A 20114-nucleotide genomic window follows, 5' to 3' on the forward strand; every position below is an offset into this window, starting at 1 on the left:
AGCATCAGTTAAGACAATGTTAGCACCTGTCAGCTTTAATTGTGGGGAAAAGTGGATAATTTTGAGCTTTTGTCAGCTAATTTCAGCTTCCGGGTTTAAAATGATTTTTGGGGAGGGATCAAAATCGACGACGTAGCGAAGTACTGCAAGTGCAATGATGACGCGTCGGTTTCTCATTATTATTCAAAGCGTAGTTTCCTTATCCTATTAGAAGAGCCGGCCGCTTAATTATTTATGAGAGCAAGACAGCACACGCTTTCCGAAGGCAAGGCAGACTCAGACCTGCCAGACCAGTGCCAAGCTCAAGCTGTGAGACACGGGCCCACTGGCACGCAGTAGCCGTTCATGAAGACTCGCATGTGTTTGTTTCCATGATCCACGGGGTTTGTTGCATGTTTTTCCCTGCGTCTCAATTTGTGAGCTAACTGACATCAACAGTTGTTCGCTCCCCTTCTCCCCTGCTGGCCACGCCCACTCCTGCCCTATGTTCGTGGAGCTCCACGCCCATTAATCATGCATCTTTTGAAAAAATTCTGAAGTAGACTTTAACCGAAAGTGGGGGGTGTCATGGCTCTTTAATGAAAAGGAGAAATGTAGGTTTTATTATTTTAAGATTCATTACGGTACATCAATAATCAGATTTCTTTGCCCCACTCCTCATGTTGGAAATGCCTTGCTCCTTCCAGCATCCTTTGTGCTGCTTCCTTTGAATGTCAGCATATGTTTACACACAAGCACTGGCTTCCTTTCAGCATCTTAAAGGTTGTGTGGAGGAAAGTAAAACCCCTCAGCTCTGGAAGCTTCCCACAGAGCCTTTCTGGTTCTTATTTAGCACCAGATTGACATTGCTTTATTGCAAGCCCACAGCCATTTTAGACTGGTTATCCAAATTCAGTGTGTATCCCTATCCGTTACACCAGGGTGCAAAGGGGAATTGGGGGGATTGACCTACCCTAATTAGCGCTTGGTCCAGGCAAGATTAAATAGTGAGAAATAGTTTAGAAATAGAAATAGTAACTGGTTCATACCATTTTGAATGCTTGATCTCACCAATCACTCTATGCAGGAAAATATCCATTAAACAGTCTGAAACCGGCGTATTTAGAGCACAGATAGACACTGTAAGTTTTCACAAGACGCTTACCATGCAAAATAGATCTTTGAATCTACATATCCTAAAAGTCAAGTAGAATTAGATGCATAGTTTGACCTACAGTAACATCTGAAAAACTTTTGTTACATATTACATTAACTAACACCCCCCATTTCGTCAATATATACATTGCACCCTGAGTTACATTCATCAACAGTAAAGGTTGTTATCTAGTCCTCTTCTCTGGCACAGTTTCTTCTCGATGTCAGGATGTTGCATTTCCACTATTTTCTCCCCTGGTGGAATGGTTACAAGATGCTCAATTTGAAATAATAGTGGGAATTCCTCTTTAAGACTTTGCAGAGAGCTCTTCATGTATTGGGGGCAGAAGCCCAGAAGGAATTTAACAGCAGAGCAAACTTTGTAGGAGAACAGTTGAGATTCTTGTATTGTCAAACTAGCAGAAAAACAAAGGCATTACATCACGCAGATTCTGCTCGGAGGCAGGCGCAACTCTGAGCTGTGTGTATTTACAGTCTCCCTCATTTACAGAAACCTTCTGAAGTCAGAGAGACTAAAATAGTCCCGCTAATAGCAACTTTGTGCAATATTCATGTGGCTCAGATTGAATAATCCATCTAATGCGCTGCTTTCAATTGCAAATGTGGCTGAACAGGGAATGTCACGGTGCAGCTCCATTTTAAACTCTGAAGTTTCATGCAGTATCAGCACCTGCAGTGCCTTCCAAACTGCTTTCCTACTAATTATACATGTAAAACTGAATAGTTATTTTACTGTTTTTTGAATTGCTGCTTGCCGAGGTAAATGTTACCATTACTATTACTTATACAGGGATTTTTTCTAATTGTTGATTGTGATGTTTTTCAATGGCCTGTGTAATCTGCTGGTCCTACACCACCCACTTGCTTCGAGCTGGAATTAAACCGAAGCAACACTTTGCATGGGAGGAAGTTGCTCTAACAAGGAAGCTAAAGACTGGCCTCTAGCATCTGTGGCTAGACCACCATTTGAGGTCAGAGGAGTGAGGTTTACTTGCACATCACTAGTTGGCTCCCATTACACTCGCTTCTCTAAACCTCACTCACACCCGGGTCACGGCACCAATGCAAACCGGCAGTTTTTAACAACCCATTTGCTCCATGTTGGGCTAAATGTGCCAATTCTTTGCATGGGAGTTGGTTGCTCTAACAAGAAAGCTAAAGACTGTGGCCTCTAACTCTGAAGCTAGACCATTTATTGAGGTCAGAGGAGTAAGGTTTACTTGCATATCACTAGTTGGCCCCCATTGCAATCACCCCTGTATCTGAATCCCATCCAGATCATGGCACCAATGCAACCCGCCAGTCCTACAGAACCCACTTGCTCCGAGCTGGGAGTGAACTGGTGATTATTTGCACGGGAGTTGGTTGCTCTAATGAGGAAGCTATAGACTGTGGCCACTAGCGTCTGTCGCTAGACCACCTTTTGAGGTCAGAGGAGTAAGGTTTGCTTGTACATCACTCGTTGGCCCCCGTTACACTCACCCCCCTAAACCTCACTCCCATCCAGTCACGGCACCAACACAACCTGCCAGTCCTACACAACCCACTTGCTTTGAGCTGGGACGAACCAGCGATTCTTTGCATGGGAGATGGTTGCTTTAACAGGTAAGCTAAAGACTGTGGCCTCTTGCCTCTGTGGCTAGACCACCTTTTGAGGTCAGAAGAGTGAGGTTTACTTGCACATCACTAGTTGGTCTCCGTTACACTCTCCCCCTTAAACCCCATCTGGGTCACGACACAAATGCAAACTGCCAGTCCTACACAACCTGCTTGCTCTGAGCTGGGATTGAAACGCTGATTCTTTGCCTGGTAGTCGGTTGCTCTAATCAGGAGGCTAAAGAGCGCTTCAGTAGCTCACCTCCATTACATTAGCACTGTGGAAATAGATGCTGATATGGGGATATACATAAAACAATGGGAAAATATTGACATTATTTTCCCTTCAAGTTATTAGTTACTTTTTAAAGACTTGCATTTGAATCCTGATAGATGCATAGTTTTTGTTTTGATTTGCATTTAGGTGATTCACATTTTAATGGTCCAGAGAAGTTCTTTGAAATATGCAATTTTATTTAATGTTTGACATAATCTTAACTGAAATGCAAAGATGGAGTGGGACATAGTGTAGCCAAGTTTTGATGTATTTGGATGGAAGTGAAAAACTGCAAGCTTTGGATGCTTGAATCAAGTTTATACCTTCTAAACTGCAATTTTGTCACTATTTCAGGAGAGTTATTACAACCTAACAGACTTCCTCCTCACCATTTCTGTTTGTTAGCATAGCGCTGACAAAACTGACAGTTGGAGGGCCATGGTTAAGTTTGTTAGCCATTAGCCCAACACCTCAGACAGACATAATCTGAGAATTGAACTAGTAATAATAATGATTCTTTGCATTTATATAGCGCTTTTCTTGGAACTCAAAGCACTTTGTACATTTTTAGAGGGAATCACCTACCACCAGTGTGCAACATTCACCTGAATGATGAGACTGCAATCATATTGCGCCAGACCCCACACTACACACCAGCTCATTGGTGGAGAGGAGACGGAGAGATGAAGTCAGTTATGACATTGGGATGGTTAAGGGCCATGATGGACAAAGGCTCGCTGGCAAATTAAGCCAGGATGCCTAGGTTACACCCCTACTCTTTTTTTTTTCGATGGACATCCTGGGAATTTTAACGACCACAGAGAGTCAAGACCTTGGTTTAACGTCTCATCCAAAAGACGCTGCTCACTGAGCAGTATAGAGTCCCCATCAATATACTGGGGCGTTAGGACCCACACAGACCACAGGTTGAGCACCCCCTGCTGGTCTCACTAACACTACTTCTGCCAGCAACCTAGCTTTAAGTATTTCTTAATTATTAGATTTTTTTAGCCTACTGAATTCTCTTCCATTCTATCACACTCCAACACTAAAAAATTTCATATGAAGCCATTCATACCGAAGATCTTATCAGTGTAACGTGAACTTGAATCGAACAGGCGCTTTTACCCATCCACACTTGCTATAGACGAGCATCCATGTTGCTCCTTTAGGCCTGTTCACATTTAGACTCTCTGTGTATGTGTGTGTGTGTAACCTCACACTACCCTTTCTCTGCCCACCGCCTTGGTGTGCTGTATTTTGAGTCTTGGCAGGCCTAATTGGATGAAGTGGAGCATGCTGTAATGTGTTGTCATGGTGAGGCAGCGGCGGGCTGTGATGTGATTTGCTGTAGTGGCGGTCAGGGCTGTAAATTCTCACCGATGGAATCAAACGCCCAGTGTGTGAACCAAACGTAGGTGTGCATATCATGTAGCTCCGCAATCCAGCGCAACGATGCCAGCTCATCTCCAGTATCACAGACATACCCACACACACACACACACACACACACACACACACACACACACTTCACCTCCACCCAAACAGACAGCAGAGGAACTAGAGCTGAATTGATCAGTATTGATGTGCGGGAGTCTGTCGGGCCATAATGTTTGTCGCCTCAGGGAATGTTTGTGTGCCGGAGCATGTCCTTACAGTATGATAGTGTGTATGTGTGTGCGAATAACGGGACCCACACACACACTTTCTTTCTTTCCCTCTACAACAGTGTGCGTCTATGCAGGCGGCGTCTGTGTGCGATAGATAACCCAAAATTCATAAGCTATGAATCAGGCTTAGGCTTCCTTTGATGTCCCATACTACGAGGAGACATTCCAAAGCTTCTGTATAAATGTGTGTGTGTGTGTGTGTGTGTGTGTGTGTGTGTGTGTGTGTGTGTGTGTGTGTGTGTGTGTGTGTGTGTGTGTGTGTGTGTGTGTGTGTGTGTGTGTGAAGAGCGAGTCGTATTAGCAGTACGAAGGCAAGAGCAGCAGCTGTCAGCTCGTACCCATCAGTTTGGCTTTGACTCTATTGTCTGAGCAGACAGTGGGTTGATGCCTGTAGGCTGGCACTGCCACACACACGCCACAACCACTGTTACTTCACACATGAATGTTGTGTTGCACCTCGTGTGCTGTAATTCATAATGATCAGGTTCATTATTTTGATATTCTGTTGAAGTCCAAATTATTAGCCCTCCTGTGAAATTTCACAAGTGCTGTTCAACTGAGATACTTTTGTAACACGTATTTAAACATAATACTTTTAAGGACCAATTTCTAATAACTAATTTCATTTGTCTTAGCCATAGTTACATTCATTCGTTCATTTTCCTTCGGCTTACGGCTGATTTATGCATCGGAGTATCGTCCAGAGCAGCCTTCACGCGGTCACATAGCCCACGCTGACATGCACCTCTCAAAAAATGTAACTACACCTCGCAACGACGTGTAGCACAAGCTCTGTGATTGGTCGATTTGGTAGCTGTGATGAGTGTGCTGAGAGCTGCAAGCCTGATGGAGCGAGTGTTGAGTCCAATGAAGGAGCTCCAGATGGAAAGTTTTGTTTTGTGTTTACCTTTTGATTAAAGTTGTTGTACGTCCGCTGGTTTCCGCCTCTGATTGTGTTTTAGCTACTTTTAGTGTTTAGATTAAGCCAAACACCTGTGAGGAAACTCGACCCAGAGGAACATAAAAACCTACTGCCTGCTAGCGTTTCGGAGTTTTATTGCAGAGCAACACAAACAGCACACAGAAGTATAGATACACAACTACGCGCAAGGAAGGCGCCTTGGGTCACGCTGATCACTCAACGCAAAAGTAAAAATCAGCCTTTAATCTCTATTTCAGAGATGAACCAGCAATCATCGTCAACTATATTCCAGCGTACGTTTTACACAGCGGATGCCCTCCCATCTGCAACCCAGTATTGGGAAACACCCACACACTCTCGCATTTACAAACAAACACACACTCATACACTACAACCCATTTTATTTTTATTTAATTCACTTATAGTGCTTGTCTTTGGACGGTGGTGGAAGCTAGAGTACACGAAGGAAACCTATGCGAACACGGGAAACACATGCAAACTCCACACAATGCCAACTGACCTAGCTGGGACTAAAACCAGTGACCTTCTTGCTATTAGCTAAGAGTGCCAATCACTAAGCCACTGTGTTGCCTTTACCATGGTTACAGAATCTTAATTCTTAAGCTTAAAGTGCAGTTTAAAGACTTAAGTCTGTTTTTAGGTTAACTAGGCAAGTTAGCCGGTGTTAATAGCCTAGTGGTAAAGTGCACAGACATATAGCACTGAGGTGCTTATGGCGACCCAAGTTCGATTCCTGGCTCAAGGTCCTTTGCTGATCCTTGCCCCCCTCTCTGCTCCTCATGTATTGCTGTCCCATCTCTGCTGTCCTATAATAAAGGCGAAAAAACCCCTAATGTATATATAAATAGACAAGTTATTGGACAATAGTCTGTTCTGTAGACAAGGGTGCCAATCTTAATTCTTAAGGGTACTAATAATATGGACCTTAAAATTGACCTAAAGATGCTTTAATTACAGCCAAACTAAATGAAATAAGACTTAGAAGAAAAAATATTATAGGAAATATTGTGAAAATTTCTTTGATCAGTTTAAGAACACAGATTTCAGAGGAGAGCTAATAGTTTTGACTTTACCTGTATGCCATGTCATGATCTTTTACTGTAGTGTTTCTCTTTCTGATATGCAAAATCACTTTCTGACAAACATGCAAGTAAGGCTGCACAGTATTGGAAAAATCTGACATTGCGAAATTTATTTGTGATAAATATTGCAATATGAATATAGTTTCACAATTTGGTTTGAATAGGGAGTTTTTTGGGGGGAAGTCTAACAGTATTTAGGGAAAAGAAATGAATAATCACAAAGCAAAAAAAAATCATTTTTGTCTTGTTTTTAGTCTAAATATCTAAAAAGTCTTAGATAAAGTACAAATATTGTTTTGTTTTTGCCTTTAGACGAAATAAGTAAAAATTAAGTTTCTTCTTGAAACAAGCACTTCTTAAAACAAGTAAAATAGTCATGTTTTCACTTTGAAATGTAGGCATAAATTTTAAAAAAGAAAAAGCTTTTTTTGTTGCACAAATCATAACAATTCTGCCTAAATCATAAAATAAACCTTCAAACTTAATCTTTTTTTGGGCTTCTAAACTCTCTTCAAATGCTCAATCACAGGCTTTAAAAACATGCAAATGGTAAAGCTTCACTCTATCATGGTTAGCAGTGACAGTAATATAGCAGTGACTCTGCAAATCACATACAGTATGTTCTGTAGCTCCTGATCAACTACTGCAGGGGTGGCCAACCCTGTATCAAACACACCTGCCTGTAATTATCACGTGGTGTGTTTGATATGGGTAGCAACTGAAATCTGCAGGAAGATGCCTCTCCAGGAACAGGGTTGGCCACCCCTGAACTATTGTGTAATTCAACATATCTTGGCATAACTTGCGATGTGACTTGCAGATGTGCACATTGCGATATCAACGCTGAAACTTTAGTGTGCAGCTTTACACAAAAGTATAGCATGTAACAATAGCTTGCTTTTTTGGTGTTTCTGTAGTAGCAGGTATTAGTAATAATGCTGACATCTCACTCTGTTCTTTTTGACAGATCACACTGATTTCTGACAGCTTGGTGATGCCCACAAAAGGAACTGGATGACCTGGAGCTCATGGCCTCCTGTGAACTGGGACTTTACATAATTTCTCAGGTAAAATGTTTATTTACTCATCACTTAGAAGTGGGAATTCACATTGTTGCGTTACATTTCTGTTTTGCCTAGTGAGCTCACTACATGTTGAGACATCTGATGTGTTGAGTGTTTGGTTTCAGATTTTGATTTTGATTGCTTTTCTGAGTGTCTTAAACATATTAAATCAAAACGTACATTGTCTGATTTAACCCCACAACATAGTGAGTGTAGGCATTACCCAAGCATCATTTTTGAACATTGTCATAGACTTGTGATGTTGAAATTGAAATGTTTGTACTGTAGAGCCCTGTTTTTTATTTTATTCCTATTGATATATCTGAATTAAATTTTTTTATTCTGTTATTTTTTTGTTCTCTGTCTTGATGATAGAAATGCATTTAGTGTGAGGTCCCTTTCATTGCTGCTTGCAGCTTTAATTCCTATTGATACTTCCTAATTAATTTTTATTCCTGTTATTTTTGGTTCTCTGTTTTAATGATAAAAATATATTTGATGCTAGGTCCCTTTCTTCCCTGCTTGCCACATTAATTCCTATTTATATTTCCAAATTTTTTTTTGTCTGCTATTTTTTGTTCTCAGTTTATTAAGAGACTAACACTGGTGGATCTATGGATGCACATGGATGAGCTGAAAGAGAAAAACTGTCAAAAATATAAGCCAATAAAGGGTTATACTGTGCTGCTTGGCAGTGTTCAGTGTACATATTTCACTCTTACTCCAGTTGTAGTCACTTCAAGTGCCTTTCATATCTGATACAGAAAGCGCTGTTCTATGAAACCCATTCATTTCAATAGCTTGTGCCACATAATGAAGGTTTGTTTGAGCGCCGATCTAAGTGCAAGATTAGCTTACTTGTTGAAAAATGTTCATCTCTGTGGAGTATTAACAGAACATGCATGAAAGAAAAGCAAATTCCTCTCAAATATTCCACCAACAGGACATTTCTATGACTCTTTACTCCTTCACTGTCCTCCACTGTCCTTTTTACTGTCAGTAAAATGTGGCTAATTTATTGGCTTGTGTTTTTTTTTTAATCGGTGTGATTCAACTTTTTTTCAAAATTTTAAAAGTAATAAATAAAACACAACAAGATTATACATATTTATTACAACATTGTTTGGCTATATCCCATAATTTTAATTTTGGTGCATCTCTAGTGGGATCAATTTTCTTTTGCTTTTATTCTTTCTAAAGTTACGTTTTATTTTATTTAAACCGTTGATAAACAATTGTGTAATGATTGTTCCTTAAAAGTAGTTGTACAGTTTTAATGTAATATGCAAGTTTGGTAAAAAGTGTTTCTGATGTTTGTATTATGTACAAGTTTTAATCTCACAAAAGAAAGATTAAATCAATATAGTATGTTATTAGAGGAAAGAGGATTTCAAGTGGTGCAAAATAAAAGAAAGCATTATGACAAAAAAACCCAAACTAGCAGAAAATTATGCTCTAAACTGCTTTATAGAAAATAAACAAAAAAACATCTTGAGCGATTGCAGCACGCCATGTCTAAACTACACCTCTAACCAAAATATACGTAGAAAATTTCCAGCGAGTGGTGCTCACTTCTAAACTGTTGTGTTTAGAGAGTGGAGTTTTCTGCGTGTTGTGAGGTGTATGTCACGTGACGTCTAAACTCCTCGATTCCCTGGGGAATTCAGAAACTAATGATCAGGGACCATGAAATAAATACATACAAAATGGTACCAGCATATCTAAACTGAAACAAGAACAAAATCAAATTCACATCATCATAATATCACACACAAACCAAAACACACAAACAGAGCAAAAGGTAGGCAAGACAAAAGCAAGAGAACAAGTTTCCCTGCTCGTGTCCTTTTAAACTTTGGGCTTCCTTCATGATTGTCAGCGAAGGTGATGACATCACAGAGAGTATTGAAGATTGACATTTCCAGGGAATAGTGGAAAACTCGACTGGGCGGTCGTAAGAAAATTGATTGATCGATAAAGGGAACAGACACATACATAGGCCCATAACAGACGTTTTTCTGACACACGCTATATACGGTAGACCAATCAAAAGAGAATAAGCCATCTGACCAATAAGAGCAGCATGTACTCTTGGAAAGGAGAAGAGGTTAGAAAGAACATAATTTTGAATAAATCATTGTGATTTGCAATGTACATTATGACAAAATTAAAATGTTTTGGCCTCAAATGCTTGGAAACTTATGAGACCTCCATAGATGACTTGTGCTACGTCGAAGATGTTCCTTTTTGGCTAGTCTGAGCGTTACATACATGTTGAAACGTTTGATTTGACCTGTATGATCCAACACTCAATGTAGTTAGCTGACATCCTACCTAGGCAGCATTTTTAAACAACATAGACATGTTGGAACATTTAAGATCACTTGCTTAGTTTTGGGCTTACCCTTGACATCATTTGTCAGCATCTTTGGCATGTCGGAATGCTTAGTTGGACAAATCTGATTTACAGTGACTGATTTGTCACAAATGTAAAGGAATGTTCTGTTTGAAATGTTTCTCTTTTTGGAATGATTGGATTGAGATGCATCATGCTTTAAAACCTTTGACCAGTCTTCAGTGAATGGTACGATACGGTACGGTTTGGTACGCTTTTATGGCCGTTTCCACTGTCAAAAGGTACCAAAAAGGAATCCGTACTGTACCACTTTTTGGGTACCCTTTCGAAATAGTACTTAGCAAAACAAAAGGCTAGCAAAAGGCAGAGCATGACACGAACGCTAAAACAAACCATGTCGTCATCTTGATGAACAGCCACATAGCCAAGAAGAAGAGCAGAATCCACCCTTTGTCTCTTTGTTTTTACAAGGCTGTCTAAAGCGCAAGTGGTTTTACTTTCTCGAGAGAGCTCGCATGCGCGTATTTATTTGAAATATCTTACATATCGGAGATTGTAAGAGGCTGTATGTGTTCATATATGCTGCATTTATTTATATTATATAATTACAGACGTTACAGTAGGCTATTTCGCACTGACATTGATCTGCAGTTATAATCAAATCATGTTCATAGAAAGGTTAGTAATTAGGGGTGTCAAAATTAATTGTTTCTTCGGTGCACCGCGATGCAGACGCGGACAATTCGGTATGGGTTCAGTAATAATCATAACCGGTAATTATGTACTGACTTCATTTATCTCCCATGCGCTCTGTCGTGAGGGAGGTGAGCGCGAGTATTTACAACACTCAGCCCACTCAGGGCCGGCCCGTGGCATAGGCAGCATAGGCAAATGCTAAGGGCGCTGTATATACAGGGGGGCGCCAGAAATGAGCGTGGTTCAGTTGGTTTTGTTTTCAATATTCCTGACACACATTTAGTTATAGACGGCAATAACTCAAAAACCTCTTACCCTAAAAAGATCTGAAGTGTGTTTCCTACAAAAAGACATAGCTGGTTATGTTTCACAGCTGTCTTTTTTTTTTTTTTCGCTCGACATTACGAGCACTGCTCCGTTTAAGCCCTCGCAATATTTGTTTAACCGGGAGAGCTCGCGCTAAGAGGAGCTCTCAGTAAGGGACCGTCGGAAAAATGCTTCTTTTTTTCGTTTTTTTTTTTCCCGTTTTTCTGCTCCGCTCAGTGCGAGCTCTCCCTGTTGCGAGGGCTTAAGTGTGTGTGTGTGTGTGTGTGTGTGTGTGTGTGTGTGTGTTTGTTTGTTTGGTGCTGCTGTCTATGTTTGTGTATGTGTTTGAATGAGAGGACAGTGTGGTTCTGTGTGTCTGTGTGTTTACACAGACAGCTTGTTATATCCTCCCCCCTAAAATATAACACTGTATGTGGAAAGCATCGTCAATGCACCGTGATGCACCGAGATATCGAATTAAACCGAATCGAAGGCATAATAATTGGAACCGAACCGTGAGACCAGTATAGGTTCACACCTCTATTAGTCTAACATTTCTACTCAAGTATTTATGTGTATAAAGCATTCGTTTTGTGAGAAGTGTTTCTCATATGATTTGTGAACGTCCCGTACAGCTTTACTTTGACATTTTCTCAAGCTAGATTGACGTCGACTGAAACTTTGTCATACACCACGGCCACCAAAAGAGTATCATTGGCAGTGGAAATGCAAGTCTGATAAAAGGGGACCCGTACCGAACTGTACCAGTCAGTGGAGATGGGCCACTAGTGAGCTCACTACTTGGATGCATATTTTTGACCATCATTCGACTCTAAATCTAACAAGCTGCAAAGTCTTTTAGGCATTAAAGTTTTATAATAAGCATTAAATTTGAATGTTCATCTTGAATGTTTGAACAGGCCTGTGATCAGCTTGTGTAAAAACGTTACAAGCTTTTCCTTCAACTGCACAATAAGGATTGTTTGTTGTTAGTCTAAGAGCACCGTCGAGGAGAGAAACAGACAGAATAACACTCCCTGACGCCCCACCTGGGAGATTTTCGGCCTGCAGCCTCATCTGTTTGTTTCAATAGTTGATTTGTTTGTCTGGTGTGTGGGCTGACTTGTTTTTCCTCTGCCGTGTTGTGCGTTTGTGTGGTGTGATAATGGCTCATCTCTCAGTGACCTGAACAAAGCGTGTCTATGCGTGTGTTTGCATTGCTGGGTTTAGGAGCCCCGAGGACAAACTGGTGTTTCGAGTTTTGTTGCCCCCGGGCAGAGTTCACTTCCTCCTCCTCTAGTTTTGCTTTTTGTTTTCTGGATTATTTCAACTCGTGATTGGTTCTCAAGCCAAATCCGGTGTAAATTCTTCCATGTTGTCTAAACAGATGTGATCAAGTGTTGAATAAAAATGGATCAGCATTCGGTTTTATGACATCAGGCACATTTTGAATATATGTTGCCCTTATTTAGTAAAAAAAAAAAAAGTCGACTAATCCTGTTGGTTTTCATCCATGTGCTTAAATACTCAAATTACACTTGTAATATTGCTCTTGCTGTCACATTCACAAACCAGCAGAACACCTGTGCACTATTTGACCGCATGCCAGCCAGATGGCACAATTGGGTCTTTCCTAGTAACCCACTGGGCTCCTGATATTATTTGGTGGCATGAATATGACTTACAGATGGCTCTGGACAAGGGGTATGCCATCACACTGTCCACTATAATGCCAATGTACATTTTTACATGATAAATAAAATGCATTATTGCCACAACACTTGTCTGAGGGCAAAAGCAGCATGTCAGTCTCCAATGACAGTTTAGTACCTAAAACTGAATCTGCTGTAATTCAGTAGTATGGAAGTAGTTTGGTTACGAGAGTTTAGGGCCGCACGATTAATCTATTTTCATATGCATTTTTGCAGTAAAACTGGCTCTTTGAACCGATGTTAATCTCCAGCACCTGCATTCAGACACCATAGTATACGAATGGACAGAAATAGTCTATACATTAGCTGTAAATACTCTGCTACTTGTAAATAAAGATGAACAATGAAACAAAGTATTATAATTCCTTCAATAATCATTAAAAAGACAGCTAGGCTACATTATTTAAAGGAATAAAGAATAACAAATAACCTTTGTGGTGAAGTCAAAACAAGACTTCAACAAGACCGCACTTCAGCACCAAAACACAAGTTGCCGTGATATTGTGTTGGTTTGTTAAATAAAATGATAATCTAGCCTAAATAATGCACGTCAGCTCACAAAGCATGCATGCCGGGTCACGGCAATCACTTGACGCAGAAGTATAAACCAGCCTTTACCCATAATTGTGTATAATATTGCACTCATATAAGTTAGGAAAAAGTATTACCATAAACAATGTTTTTTGCGACACCATGATGTTTTGTCATTATTAGACTTTGCTTTATTTTTTAGTGATTATGTAAGAAATATGTAAAACTGTCATGTATTATAACACTCTAACACTGTATTTTGCTTGAAATGCATCTCTTTATTAATAGTTTAAAAAAATTATATTATTTGTTCTATAAAAATCCAATTAATAGAATTTCCTGTGTCTTGATATTTTTTTACTAAACTTACCCTTCACCAAATAAGTATTTGGTAATAATTTGTATCGGCTAATTATATTAGTATTAAGGTAGTAGAAGAACTGTTGTTGCTAAAAGTAGAGTAAATGTTACTCAATTTTATAAGTAATTAGTAATGAGAATTATTAGTTAGATCTTACCTGATTTCTTTAGGTATGTTACCACTGTTACATTTAGATACTATTTACCCAAATAATTGTGATAGAATGTACCCTAGAGAAGTGAGTGCACATTGTTGATTCAACTTTATTGGGTAGATTCTATAGGTTGTTTTCAAAGTGTATAAACAATAGAGCGTTATATGAAACGTTAGTATTTTTATTTTGTTCAACTTAATATATATTGCCATATTGCTCAGTCTTAGGGTGACCCCCATTTCGAACCATACTCTATTGTACTGAATTGTACTGTTCAGTGAAAATGAGCTATTATTAATCATTGTTCAAGATTCATCAGCATTTTTATTTGTTCCCAAAATGCTTTTTGTAGCTTTTAACCGAATAAAATAAATTGCCCCATCTCCAAAACCACTGTACTTTTAGGCTGACTAGTAATTTAGTCAGCGAACTGACCAGTCAATTTTGTGAAAATGCAGAGCGTGCATGTGTGTGCGTGTTCTGCTAACTCCTACCTCAAGGCACGTGCACAAACAAGCTCTAATCTAAAATTCAGATTTGCATGCGTTTTCTCAGCGTTATTGATTAGCTTTCACTCCTAGAATGGATTTTATCCACCTTTGACCTTCAGCACTTATCTTAGTGAATTAAAGGATTATAGCCAGCCCCTGCCTGCACACACCAAGCAAACGACAGGCCTAAACACAGTCTCATGAAACAGTAACAACCTTCCTCTCAACACCCTGACCCTCACCTTTCATTTCCTCCGTCACAAGTGTTTCCCTGTCCTCCACACACAGTCCAGTAAACCCTATAGGGCAGATCAAACACATGGCCCCTACCCTCCATTGCACGTCTTTCCTTTTTAAACACACACTGGCCAGCTGCTACCGCCAGGGGGTCCATGTCTGACACCCCAAAAACAAAGTGACAGGAAATCGACGGCGAAGGCAAGCTGTGTTGTGATTGACAGATCCTGTCCTGGCAGCCGGTGGCAGGTATATACTGAGTCACTGGCTACAGGCTGCGCTTGCATGTTCGAGAAGAGCAAGTGTGATTTAAATCCCCAGGGTACACAAACCAACTCCAGGCCCTGGCTTTCGTCTCTGATGAAGCAATCATGAGACCCATGTTAGCCCAGATGTTATGTACTGGTATAGGAGCAATATATTATTTTCACAATGTGCGAATCTGCAATAGTCACGTCACTTTGCAATGTCTGCAATTTGCTATGTCGAGTTGGGATTATAATAAAGAGACCACATTTCAAAACATTGAAAAGTTTGAACCCTAATGTGAAGTGTTTTAATTGATTTCAAGTGAAATTAAATCATTTGGGCAGAACAAAAACTACATTTTGTAGAGTTAACACGGAATAATCGTATTAAATCATTTATTCAGTGAAAACTATAGAGGGTTGTTTAATATTTGATTATTAAATTTCTGTTTGAATTAGGGCTGCACGATTTGGAAAAATCTGACATTGCAATATTTGATTTTTGTACAATATATATTGAGATAATGAATATATAATTTCACCTGTTGAAATGAATATATCTATTTGGAAATAATTCATAATTTTCTGTACATTGGGCTAATTTTGTGAGTGAGTGCATCTACATAAAATATAATAGACCAATCACAAACATTCAGAAATACAGTCAAACAAAAATACAGTACAGAAAAAATATACAGTGATTTCTGATTTTCTGGAAGTCAAGCAATATTTAAGACACAAATTTAATTATCAGATGTAAAATAACACTATAGTCTTCATCATATGTATACAAAAACATTGTCTTTCTTAAAGTTAGATAAGTTTTTTCTTATACCTTAATATTTTAAACAGACTGATAAATGAGCAATATCACACAAGTAGCAGTGCAATATGGCTGTATATCGGCACTGGTGGGAGGCGTGCGTTGGCTCAAGGCTGCAAGCCGAGGGCCTTAGTGTCCCATCAGTGATGATATACAGGCATATCACACTGGTACGAGTGTGTATTTAAATTATTCTCTAGCGTACTGTTTAAATTAACAACAAAACAGGTAATTTTTGCTCCCATTTTAGCATTATAAGGCTAAACGACATGAAATGTCATCAGTCTACACAGATTTCCCAGTATTTTTCTGTTGCAATAAGGATTTCACTATAATTAACCAGTAAAATGTCAGAGCAAACACTACCAGTTTCTGTGGTATAAATACAGCACTACAAAATTACTAATTAATAATGATTTGTTCAGCTAGTTTGAAATTTGCGCTGAAAAAATTCTGTTTTTCTCCCCTAAGGACTTATTATGCAGTCTCTGTCGCCATTTTGTCGCGGAACGTCAACCATCACTTTCTTTGGTTTGCTCAGACATGCTAATAATGATCGATGCACTCAATCTAATTCTCTGAAATGATAAAAATTTTTAAAAAGGCACTATCCTTATATATAATTGCATAATTCAGTCTCATGTTCTCCGCTCCTTCATGACCACCACAGCAGCTGCTCAGGATACGGCCTGGTCCAGGATCTGGGAAACCTTAGGATCATCACATCGCTGGCTTTGAATCGAATCTGTGGCGCTGCATAGTCTGAAGGCCTCGGGATGAGTATTCCCAGGTGGTAATAGAGAAAAAAGAGAATAATTAGCGTAGCTGCTGTTCATAGTGTATATAAGATGCAAAATAGATGCAAAAACCTGCGTGGAGCACATTCATCTATCATACCGCTAGTTGATGCAATGAGTTTATGGTTTACTAAAAACATTGTGTTGTCCAACAGCTGCAATATTTGTCAAACTCTAGTGTCTTGTGCTTGTCACTGTATGTAGGCGAAGTATTACACAAGGGTGAAGGGTGAAGAGGCGGTACGAGAGCTGTTATTGCAGAATATCGCACGGCTATCAGCCAATCAGATTCAGGAACTAGACAGGCAACACAGAATTGTTGTATAAATACACATATAAATGATAAATTCTTTGGTAACTTTATGGTTAAACGTTGCAATAACTCATTATGAGTGTTTTCAAATGTGGCTACTGGTCAGTTATAATATTAGTTCGACTTTGCAGATCCTGTGATGTGACTATTGCGTATGCGTACATTGTGATATCAATGCTGAAACCATATAATGTGCAGCTCTAGAATGAATACTCCACATTAAACCGTAAAGGTCTGTTTATTTCATTTGTATCTTTGTTCTATTGTATTAATTATGCCTGTGATTTGTTTATTATATTTAATACAGATGCGATCTCCATACAAAATTGTCCCCATCAATCTAAATTACTCATATTCACTATAAACCATTTATATCACAACAGATTCATATCATTCATTCGCGTGTATATGTGAGTGACTGGTTTTGTTAATTTACAAGGTTTATGAGGACGTGTCCTCATAATTCAATACTCAATCATGTCTTTTGAAATTCAAAATTTACCAGGTTTCCTTTAATGCCTTATTCACACGGGGCTTCAGCGTCAACGCTTGACAGAGGGCGTGTCTAAAGTTGGGGCTGATGCAATCGTCATACCAGCGAATTAGTCAGCAAAAGGCCACTGTCAGTGTCTGAGCTGGTGCATTTGCATACAGCGATCTGATAGGCTGACGCTTCTGTCGACTCTTAAAAAGTTAAGCAAGTCCCAACTTCTGCAGCGAGCAACGCCTCTGAAGCTGCACCGACGAATCCACAATGCAGTTTGTCACCCATTCAAAGTGAACGGGAAGTGTTGACGCTGACGCCCCATGTGAATGGGGGGTAAGGGTTGGGTTTTTGGGTAGGGGTGGGGTAAGGCCATAAAATAAGTGTACCTTACAGTAAAAAGTACATTACACCCATGTAAAGTCCTCATAAACCACCAAAACTGACATTGTGTGTGTGTGTCTGTCTGTGTGTGTGTTTGTGTGGTCTCTGTTTGAACTAGCAGAATCTGAGCTAATTACTATGTGAGCAATTAAAAACAGTTTGAAGTCTTTTAGTTCTGGCACTCGGCATCGGCTTGTTTCCCAGGAGTGTGTTAAAGTGTCTGCACACTCACACTCATTCACACAGTTCATACTTGCTTTTCCCAGTTCTCCCGAACAGAAAAAAAACGATACATTAAATTTAAGAGAAACGGCTTATTTTTCTTGTATTTCTGTAGCTGTTATTTTGAACAATTCTTTCGTATGTTGGGATAAATTGGCATTAGCCTAAAACTAGGGTTGAAGCGTTTTACTCAGACTCGCCTTGAACTGCTTGTAGATTCTCTGAAACAAAAAGCCACCGTCAGTGCAGCTCTGTGGCCGTTCCTCACAGTGCATTCGAACTCAGTGACTGTTGCCAATGGCATAGCTGAGAGCAAACAGTGAATAACTACATGAATCACTTGTAATGAAAGAATGCGTTTGTAGCTCAGACTGGATTGTATTGAAGTTGGGACTTTGAAAATGTTTTGTGAAAAATCATCACTGTGAATTGATTGCCTGCAGATAAACTTGACATTACTGTACATTAAAAATAGTTAATATTTTAGAGTTAGTGCACGGAGGAAGCATTATACTAAGGCTGCACAATACATCGCTTCAGCATCGTTATCGCAATGTGATCATTCCAACGCAATCTCACGCCAATTCGTAAATTTTTGATTTAGTGGCTAATTCATATGAATTCGTACAATTTAGTATGATTTGCTTATCTCCCAGTGACGGTTGGGATTAGGGTTGGGGTTGGGTTCCACGCCTCGTTTTTAAAATCGTACAATTACGAATTTGTACTAATTAGCCACTAAACTGACAAAACGTAAAATTCTTACGCTTCCTTGTGAGATCAGGCTGGATCATTCGCAAGTCGCATCGTAGAACATGCAATGTTAAGTTTGTGTTATAATTTATTATTTGCATGTGTTTTGATGTCTTTGATTGTATATTAGTTTAAAAACATTCTGGTATAAGAAATTGTACATTGGTGACCTTGACTTGCTAAAGTAAAAGGCTTTTTAACTCAGCAGAATTTAAGAGATTATTCCAGGTCATATCATCACACTTCGACTACTGTAACTCAATTTATGTGGGTATTGGCCAATTCTAAATGGATAAACGCTAGGCTGCTTACTGGCGCTCGAAGGTTTAGCTACTTTACCCCTATCCTGTGCTCCCTAAAATGGTTGCTGATATGTTTTAGAATTGAGTTTCAAATTTTAATGTTTGTTTTTAAGGTTTTAAATGGCCTAGCTCCGACTTATCTGTCTAATCTTATCACTGTAAAATATCTGGCAGATGTTTAAGGTCATCGAACCAGATAATGCTAGTTGTTCCCAGATACAAACTGAAAAAAAGGAGATTGAGCTTTAGTAGTAGGTCCTAAAATGTGGAACAGGTTACCAATGTCTATTAGAACAATTTCCAATGAATTTCTGTTCAGAGGGAAACTTAAACTACACCTCCTTGAAAGAGCTTTTAAATTGGGAGACAATTGATCCTATTGTACCTATCTGGTGTCTTATAATTTATCGTTGATGCTGTGTGGCGTGTTGGATGTATTCTATGTTGTTTTATTTGTGGCTGTCTATTTTTGCTAATTTGTTTTTTTGTTTGTTTAGCGCAATTGGTCAACAACTGTTGTTTTATTGTGCTTTAAAAAAAAATATCTGAACTAATCTATGATTATTTTAATGAATTAGTTATATTTTTATCATTCAGTTAGTGCACTGTATACTGTTAAACTCGGGAAATGATAAAACACCATTATTTTAATTGTATCTTTTTGATTGTTGCGCATGAAAATACTCACAACACATGCAAATACAGAAATGCACTGCAAGTAGCACAAACAACAACAAAAATGTGTTGGGCACTTCAAAATATAGATTATAGAATTATAGATTGTTTATTAGATTTTATGGAGATGCAAATAGTAAGCATTAATTCATACATTTCTGACTAAACATGTGCATGAATATACTCACAACACATGCCAAATACAGAAACGCGCTGCAAGTGGCACAAATCACAACGAAAATGTGTCTGGGGACCCCGCCAATTTAACACATAGTTTATTAGATTTTATGGAGAGGCACTACCACTGCAGAATCATCCCAGTTGATCTAACATTATAAAATCTTTCCAAATCGAAATATGAAGTCATATGGGGAAATTGTATTTATATTGCAATATATATTGGCAAAATAAAAAGATAGCGCAATGTTAGAATTTTTCAGAATTTGTTTGAATTTTTCCAGCCCTACATAATACTTTAAATG

At 39.1% G+C, this 20114-nt stretch overlaps 1 protein-coding gene across 7 annotated transcripts in view; it reads left to right on the forward strand.

The window, feature by feature from the left end:
- Positions 1–20114, forward strand: part of sipa1l3 (signal-induced proliferation-associated 1 like 3) — a 189158-nt gene that overhangs the window by 79378 nt on the left and 89666 nt on the right. For all 7 annotated transcript variants that reach the window (XR_012394069.1, XR_012394071.1, XR_012394070.1 and 4 more), the window contains one exon: positions 7691–7790. The gene's annotated coding sequence lies outside the window, so the exon portion shown is untranslated. The remainder of the gene's footprint in view (positions 1–7690; positions 7791–20114) is intronic.

The sequence above is a fragment of the Danio rerio genome, chromosome 18 (assembly GCF_049306965.1).
Source record: "Danio rerio strain Tuebingen ecotype United States chromosome 18, GRCz12tu, whole genome shotgun sequence".
NCBI lineage: Eukaryota > Metazoa > Chordata > Actinopteri > Cypriniformes > Danionidae > Danio > Danio rerio.